This window comes from Eutrema salsugineum, unplaced genomic scaffold (genome assembly GCF_000478725.1).
Source record: "Eutrema salsugineum unplaced genomic scaffold, Eutsalg1_0 scaffold_3, whole genome shotgun sequence".
Lineage (NCBI taxonomy): Eukaryota > Viridiplantae > Streptophyta > Magnoliopsida > Brassicales > Brassicaceae > Eutrema > Eutrema salsugineum.
In genome coordinates, this window is record NW_006256756.1 from 10,113,972 (window position 1) to 10,123,201 (window position 9,230).

Below are 9,230 nucleotides of genomic sequence, written 5' to 3' on the forward strand. Positions count from 1 at the left end.
CTTGTTTGTTATTTGCATCTTGATTAGTTTAAATCTCTGCTTTTATTTAACTTTATTGCTCATTTGCCTGTTAATCATCGTCACCAAACTTTTATCATCTTGTCTTGACTTAAGTGAACAAATGACATAGGCTAGTGTCTCGTTTACAAGCTTGGTTTGACACCCCTTATACTACTTTGACAAGGGGATTGATAACCCTTCTAAGAGCCTGAAAACTCTTAGTTATCATCCAGCCCAGCTGAATTAACCATTTCAAAATGACTAAGTGTCAAAAGACATTGGCAAACCCAAGCCCTGTGAAGAAGCGAGCCGAGCCTTTTATAAAGTGGGATGGGCTGATCCTTGGAGTGAGATGGGCCAAACCCTAGAAGCAGTATGGGCCGAGCTGTGCAAGAGGAAGAATGGACCGAGCCGCTACCTTTCGCAATTGGGAAGAGATGATTCTTCCCAGATGGGCCGAACTGAAGTCTTGATGAACAAAAGCCCATAAAAACCCTAGGCGATGCATTGTAACGGTGGCCGCACGAAGCGATAAGGAAATATTCCAGAAATCTCTCCCGAGATTCTCGGCTAAGCGGTTTAGAAAATTAGTATAAATAGACAATGTACGCAATTCATTCTGTAACTTTTGACAACTCGAGAGCAATAAGAGTAAAACACTTTTCAGCAAAAACCTTCTTTTGATCTTACTGTTCTTGCGATAAACCCTAGAAATTTCATATCCCTTAAGTTTTCCTTAACAAATTTTTGGTTGTGTGAGTTTTGGCTCACACATGCGGGTCATCTCGAGATCAGGCCATGTTGCACGACAGAAGAGGAGGCCAAAGCTTTCAAAAGAGTCTTGAGTGCGAATTGGGTGTGCGAGACAGGAAAGAGATTCTCCCAAGTCGCACATAAACTCGCTGAACAGACCGAGTTGGACGTGCGGGATGATCTGGCCGAGTCCAGGTCGCACAATAGGTAAAAATGGGTCTGGACAACGAAAAAAGGGGGAGTCAAACCTTGACTGGTCAAAATGGATTTACTGACCAAAAGACAAAAGCATGCACCTAGCCCCACACTCTTTCTTCCTCAAGAGAAAACGAGTTTGCTTCCTTAACCCCATTTCTCTCCATTGTTTCTTTCATATCTCTCTCATTTCTTCACCAAAATCGCTGATTCAAAGTGCTCTGAGCTCGTTTGTCAGTTGGTATTCACATCCTGTTAGCATTTCAAAATCATTGCATTACAATCCCAAGGTATTCACTCTGTTAAAACTCATCTTTTTCCATGTTCTTAAATGGGGATTTTGAGCTTCAATGTGTGGAATCGATTTTAATAGGTTGTTTGAGACCTTGGGATTATTTTTATAAATGCTAGGGTGCTAGATTATCATAGAAAACAGAGTTCTTGCTTGGTGAATTATTGTTCTTGAATTTTGAAAATTGTTGCAACATCATTCCATGAAAAATCGATTTTTCTTGAAAAAGAGATGAACTTGTTTCTTGCTGAGTCATTGCTTTGCTCTTTTGCTTTGCATTGCTGTGAATTTATTTGACATATTCTTGGCTAGAGAAACTTGTTCATGTTCTTCATGAAAATCGTTTTTTTGGCAATGAATTTTTAGAACTCTTGAGAACTTTGTGGAAATTGTTCTTGTGCTCACTTGTTTTTGAGAAACTTTTGGCAGATGACTGAGAGAACCAATGCCATTGCTCGCATGAAGAAGGGTCTTGCATCCAAAGACAAGAGCTTGGTCTCAGGATCTTTAAAGCCAAAAGGGAATGGAAAGGGCACCAAAAAGGGTGCAAAGCAGATCAAAGGTGGACAAGTTCCCAAAAGAGCAAGGAATGAGGAGAAAGCTTTGGTGATGAAAAAAGGGAAACAGTTGGCAGTGATTACTGATGAGGAGAAGACTGGTTCTGATTCAAGCAGCTCACCTGAGGGTTCTCAAGGCGCCATTCAAGAAGCAGCTAAGAAAGCCAAGAAAAGCGAACCAGAGACTGCTGACTACTTGGCCAAGTTTCAACAGATGGGGATCCAGCAAGGGCGGTTCCCTAATGTGGAATTTTTGAAGAAGATTGGCATCTATGAGGATATCAAGACTTTGCTTGGGAACATGGGGATTGAATCATTCTTGGAAATGAGAGAAATAGCCTATGAAGAGGAGTCTCAAGAGTTCTTGGCTTCTATTGATGTTGATATGTACATGCCAAGGGATCCAAGAGTGATTCAAGGACAAGGTCTCGGAGTTATAAAGTTTCAGGTGAAAGGAAAGGTCTACACAGTAACATTCAAGGAGTTGACTCAGATAATTTGGGTTCTCTGCACCTGAAAACACACCTCTCTCCAACAAGATCGGTCTTTACAAGGAAGAACTTCAAGCTTTGTGGGGATCAATTGCATTTTGGAAGTACAGAGCTGGACAAGCTAAGGCTTCTTGGATAAGAAGCCCTGTGCTAAGATATCATAAGATCCTTGCTCTCAGCTTCTATTTCAAGCTTGATGCTGGGAGAGTTCACAAAGGTAATCTGAACCTCCTCTGTGTGGGACTGAAACCGTTGATGCCAACTTATGAGAATGGGAAGCCTTATGAAGGATATTCTCACACTCCTTGCCTTGCCTCTCAACTAGCAAGAGCTTTGATGACCTACAAGAGACCATTTGGGATTCAAAGAAGAAGGATGCGAAGCTGATCCATGGTTGGGTTGTGACAAAGATTCTGAAGGCAAGGGGATACAGGTTTAAGGAGAGTAAGGCAAGGTTTGATCTGATTAATGAAGCACATCTACGCAAGATTGGTTTCTTTCAAGGGAAATTGGCGCCAAGCTGGTTTACAACTTCTAGTACTTCATAGATGAGCCACTCCAAGTTCTCCTTCCCAATCACTCCCTCACCACAGTCCAAGTAAACCGCCATATTCACTTCTACTTGCTGAAGGAAAAGCTCTACAATTTCCAAACTGACCAACCAGTTCTCAAGTATAAAAAGGCTTGCAAAGAAGAAATTGCCAATAGGAAGAAGGCAGCTGTTGAAGCTGGTGTTGCTAGTGCTGCTGGTGCATCTGATGATGGTATGCCCCCACCGCTTAAGCGCTATGGAGGGAACATATACCATTTGGATTATTACAATTGGGAAGAGCCGGGTACCTCAGGGTTTGAGCTCAGTAAAAGATCAGTATCCTTCAGCAATGGTGCAAGTATCAGGATAAAACGATACACAAGATGGCTAAGTGGATCAAGAAGATGAAAAAGAGAATCAAGAAGTTTGATAAACCATGCAAGGAAGGATCTCCACCACCAGTTTCACCAAGACACCGAGAAGAGGTTGGGGAGAACTCCACCACTTGCACAGCACTGGTACCATACAGCAAAGCAGATTGGGTTGACCCTGAGAACGTTTTTGAGGAGCTAAGTCTGCGCTCTTGGGAGACACCATCTGGTTACACATCAAACCCCTTATACTACTTGGGGTCAGAATTCAAAAGCTACTAAGTACCACTCCAACCCTTGTACATATTCATGTAATTATTTATTTTTCTCTTTGCATTTTGCTTGTTTGGGTTTGCACTCCTATCTCATGCTTTCATAACACAAGGGACTGTGTTATTTAAGTGTGGGGGGAGGAGTTTCATATTTACTAATCATGTTTTCTTTGATGTTATTTTTCATTTTGAGTCTTGAGTCTCATCTATACATGCATGTGATATTCTCATATTTTGTCATGTTTAGGATTGCATTTTTGTCCAAATATTGAGTCTCATGCATACATTTAGGTAGTTTTACATATATTTGTCTTTGCTTTTGTCTTTAGTTAGGAATTGCATTAGGTCCTAGAGAGTTTTGCACTTTTGGAGTGTTTACAGGTCATTTGGAGCTAATTAGGAGCAATTGGGAAAAAAGCCATGGAGAGACCATCACCTTATGTGCATCAGACTCGGACAAGTGTTATGGAGCCGACGATCCCTCAACTTTATCACCTGCTAAAGAGGACTTTCACCAGGATTCAGCCTCCGGAATCTTCATTACGAATCACGACCGTCGAGTCTAGTTTCCAGAACACTTTAGATCGTCCTATTTTCAGTTTTGAGCTGAAAGTTACGGCGACAAGAAGCAGTACATGTCTCGGAGCGGATAAAGGACCAACGCAACGCGCATCAAAGAACCGGTGGAACGGAGCCCTTTCCGACGTCACCTGAACCCGAATCCTTCACCAAAGTTCGAGATATTTGAGTTTTCTTTCCAATGCAGTTAAAATCATGCCATTTAGAGCCATATCCTGGAAGTTAATCTTCCCACAATACAAAGTGGTCAGAGAAGGCTTAGGTTGTGCGATACGGTACTGCGACTTGATTAACTCGCACCCATGAATGTTCAACGCTCTGGAAACAAGTTGAGACTTTAGAGATGAGTGTAAGGAGACTATGAGCAAGGTAGAGACTTCCAGAATCAAATTTGAGTAAGTCCACAATGCTGTGCGAGATAGACCTGCGAGTTGGACATGAAGTGGAACCATGTAGCACATATGTTTGGAAATAACATCGACTTGGGCATGCGACTTGGGCAAGGAAGTGACCATCTCGCACACATATTATATCCATAATGCGTCCTGGTTGTGCGAGTTGAAGAGAAGGAAGCTTGAGCAGCACAAACCTTCGCTGTTTATGCCTAGATAGGCATGCGGCTGAGGCTGAGGGATTTATGGCGCACAAGGCTGCTTCTATGGCTGTGCGACTTGGGCCTGCGACTTGGGAAGCACCTGACCATGTCGCACACTTGAGACATGACCCATTTGAAGCTGGGTCAGTACCCAGTTTGTCCTGGGCTGACCCGGTCTGCAAGAGACACTATATATGCTTTTTAGGGTTTTTTCCAAAACTTAAGCTTTGTTTTCTCTTGTTTCTCTCTCCCTTTTGGTTAAAAAACGAGTTTGTTAAGAGATATCTCAAGGATTTAATCAATCTAAGTCTGTTTCTTATCATCTCATCTTCTTATCTTTGCTTCTAATCATGATTAACATCACCTCTTGCAAAAGATTAGGTGTGTTAAGCATGATTAGTGAGTAGTTTTCTTTTAAGCTTCTAGGTGTGTAGATTAGGGTGCTTTGATGTTTGATTTATGATGTTGAGGTTCTAGATTCTCACTTCCTTTCCTTAGTTAGCTGCTCTTAATGCTAGATCTCTCATTATAAGCTTGATCTAGAACTTAGGCATTTCTCCACCCACAAGGTGTTTGATGAAATGCCTGAATGAGCTAACCTAAGGGTTTATGTTTTAAATGCCATGTGAATGTTTGTATAAAGCATAAATGACATATTAGAACTGTTTATTAAAGCATATTGATCATCATTACCACTAATGAGAGTTAGGTTTGAATGCTGATTAGTATAGTGATCATTGTCTTGGTTAGGTTTGAATGTTGATTAGTATAGTGATCATTGTCTTGGGAAATAAATGGTCTTGCTTTGAGTTCTAAGTTGATTGGAATTTGAGATCATGTGATGCTTGCTTTATCTTTCTGTACAAGATTCAGTCTTTCTTAGCTCTTATTTTGATGCACAAAGAGGCTGTTTGACCATGTTAGACTTGGAACCTTATGCTTGTTAATTGCTTATTCACTAATGGGAATTAGTCTTGATTAAGTAATTTGCAAAGAGATTTCTGTCATGAGAATGAATTAATTTGCTTTGGAAGTCTAGATTAAAGAATTGCAAGTGTTGCGTTGTTTGCTTAGCATCATGAATTCACATTTAAAGTACCCTAATCAATGATCACATCTAGAGGATTAGCTTTATCTTTATTTGAATTTGAGTCTTTATTTTGTTTGTCCTGTTTGATTGTTTGATTCTTAATTACTGCTTGTTCTTGTTTGCTTTATGTTTTTAGATCACCTTGTTACCAACTCATCTGCTTATTAGACTTGAATTAAGATAGCTCCTCATAGTTCTAGTGTCTAGAATCTCTCCATTTGGATTGATACCTCAAGTGCTACAATGCCATGAGTAGTTGAGGAATTGTTGATCAAGGATTTAAAAATTCCTACTATCAATTTGGCGCCGTCGCCAATTGGAGATTCATTCTAGCATTAGGACTTTGGATCTTCTTGAGATCAAGTAATTTTATTTTGTTTTACTGATTACCTTTCAAGTGCTGTCTTTGTTTTCAGGTGTATGAACACAAGAAGTCAACCAATAAGACAAAGAGAAAGAGCTGAGAACACTGAGAGGTTGGGTAGGGATCAAGGGCAACAGGCTCATGGTGGTAATGGAAACCACCAGAATCAGCAAGAGCCACCATCTCCACGTCCAAGACAAGTTGTGGGAGCTGGTGATGAGGCCAATACTCAGGGTCAGAGATATGGGATTCAATCTCGTACACCTGAAAACGATTTTGAGATCAAATCTGGCTTGATCAACATGGTGCAATCAAACAGGTTCCATGGCTTGGCATTAGAAGATCCATTATATCACATTGACAACTTTGATAGAGTTTGTGATCTAACTAAGATGAATGTAGTGAGTGAGGACAGTTTCAAGTTGAGGCTATTCCCTTTTTCTCTAGGAGACAAAGCTCATCAGTGGGAAAAGTCTCAACCTCAAGGATCAGTCACAACATGGGAGCAATGCAAAAGAGCATTTCTAACCAAGTTATTCTCTTCATCAAGAACAGCAAGGTTAAGAAATGAAATCTCAAGTTTCATTCAGAAGAACCATGAATCCTTTTGTAAGGCTTGGGAAAGATTTAGAGGGTATACCATGCAATGCCCTCACCTTGGATTCTCAGATTCTTAGCTGTTAAGTACATTCTACAGAGGTGCTTTACCAAAGGTCAGACTCCTCTTGGAAAATGCTTCAAATGGTAATTTCATGACCAAGGAAGTCAATGATGCCATGACCCTTGTGGAGAATGTAGCTCAGAGTGATGAGCTTTATGGATCGGAATTTGACAAGAATTCAAGTGGGGTTGTGTGTGCTGAAGAGGAAAGAACAAGGAAAGACATCTGGTCTCTCAATGAGAAGCTAGATAAACTTCTCCTAGCTTCTCATAAGTCAGTCAACTTGATTAGAGATGTGAATCATGTGTTTCAAGACACATTTCAAGGGGAAGACATCACAGCTGAGGTAAACTTTGTAGGTGGCCAAGAAGGTTACCAAAAGGGCTTTACCTACTACAAGAATCCCCCAAACCAGAACTTCTATCCTCAAAACACTCAACAACAAGGTTTTGTCCCTCCCCAACAGCAAAGCTTCCAACAGAACTCAGGGAATAAGGATCAGGAAGTACATAACCTGCTCCAGCAAATCCTCCAAGGTCAAGCAAATGGTGCATGGACTTCAACAAGAAAATGGCAGAGATTAACAACAAGGTGGATTGCACTTATTCTGATCTTCAAACTCCACTTTAAACCTTGGGTTCCAAAGTCAAGACTCTAGAGAACAACAAGGGCCACTGTAGTTCTCAAGCTCAAAGATCTTTACCAGGGACATCAGTTGCACATCAAACAGAATACTGCAATGTTATCCTCTCAAATGCTGAGAATCATGCTGCTGTCCAAGAAATTGAGGATCTTCTCAATGGCAATGTGTCAAGTGCAAAGTGCCTGACACAAGATGATGAGGACGCCATCATAGAGGAGTATGACTTCCTGTTCTGTTACCTCAATGAGGACATTGAGAAAGAAAGAGGGGAGGCAGCTTCTTTAGATATGAGAAAGAATAATTCTGAGATTACTGAAAGAAAGGATCAGAGAATGGTTCAAGGACGGACATCTGATGGAGTCTCTAGCACTGGTTCAACAAGGGTGAAACCCAAATCAATTCCAAAGCTAGGTAATCCAGGAAAATTCTCCATCTCATGCTCTCTTGGAAGTTTGAAAGTGGACAATGCTTTATGTGATTCTGGATCAAGCATCAGTGTAATGTCTTTATACATGGTGGAGAGACTAGGGATCAAGAGTCTTAAGCATCACCCCATGTCAATTACCTTTGGAGATTCATCCTCAAAGAAGCCATATGGAATCCTTGAAGACTACCCATTAAAGATTGGTGAATGCACAGTTCCAACTGATTTTGTAGTCATGAAGATGAAAAAGACCAAAGAGCTTCCTCTTCTGCTTGGAACTCCATTTCTGAACACCACATGAGCAAGGATGGACTTTGATACTCAAAGAGTGGTGCTTACTAAGGTAGATGATGAAGTATCTTATCCCCTTAAACCTCCTCTTGCTGGATTTTGTGGGGTTATATCTGATGATTCTGATGAGTTGAAACCCTATGAGATGAAGTATGTGGGGAGTATTGGAACTATAGAAGAAGCTCAACCCCTTGCATCTGTTGAGAATAAGAAAGAATCCTTAGTAAGACCTGATCTTAAGTTTGAAGGAGATTTCTTTAGTGATGATGAAGCTTGCTTGGAATGTTTTTCTCCTACACCAAGTGAGAAGGAGGTCAGCAACAACAAAAGCAATGGTTCAGGGTCTCAAGACAAGAACCCAACAAGCACCAAATCATTCACTCTTGGGTCCTCTTCTCAAGTCTTAACTCTCACTCCATGGAAGTTTGATGGTGGAGCTGTGGAATACAAGGTTAAAGGCATTGGAGGATCAAAACCTTTTGCAAAAGTCAGGGCAATCCTAACACAAGAGCTCATAGACAAAGGGTCATCTGGTGTTCAAGAGCTGATGAACAGGGACCTAATGCTTGAATTCATGGACACGACAAGGAGAATCAAAGCTCCTCCTCTCACTCACTAAGAAAAGAAAAGAGTATGAAAAGTCAAACTTAGTGACTTAAAACAAAGTGCTCTTGGGAGACAGTTTCCTTCCTTGAACCAAAACTTCCTTGAAGCCTGAAACACTTTAGTGAGAGATGATGTGAGGCCTTTTTCTGAACAATCTTGACAGAAAGTGTTGGTTTTAGGGCGACAAGAGTAGAGTTTAGATCTAGCTCTGCATCATATGTCTAGAGTAGGTTAGGAAGGGGTCTTGGGAAACACTGATTGGAAAAGAGAGAGTTTGAGATGAGAACCAGGGGATGTAAAAGAAAAGAAATAGGTTTGGGGTCTGTAGGTTAAAGAAAGAAAGCTCTTGTGTTTTGAAAAGTAAAGTCTAGCCTCTAAGTGAAAAGAAAAGAAAAGAAGCCAAAAAGGCTAAAGTGTTTAAAGAGAAAAGAAAAGAGGCTAGACAATGCTATGTGAGAAAGAGCTATTTGAAAGGTTTAGACCCCAAAGCCTGAGTTTGAGAATGAAAAGATTA

The 9,230-nt window shown here is 40.8% G+C and overlaps 1 non-coding gene across 1 annotated transcript; it reads right to left on the bottom strand.

The window, feature by feature from the left end:
* Positions 1 to 6,648: 6,648 nt before the first annotated feature.
* On the bottom strand, positions 6,649 to 6,755 carry LOC112085640. The gene has a single exon (XR_002898941.1). It is a non-coding gene; the product is annotated as a small nucleolar RNA R71 (small nucleolar RNA).
* Between the last annotated feature and the right edge of the window lie 2,475 nt (positions 6,756 to 9,230).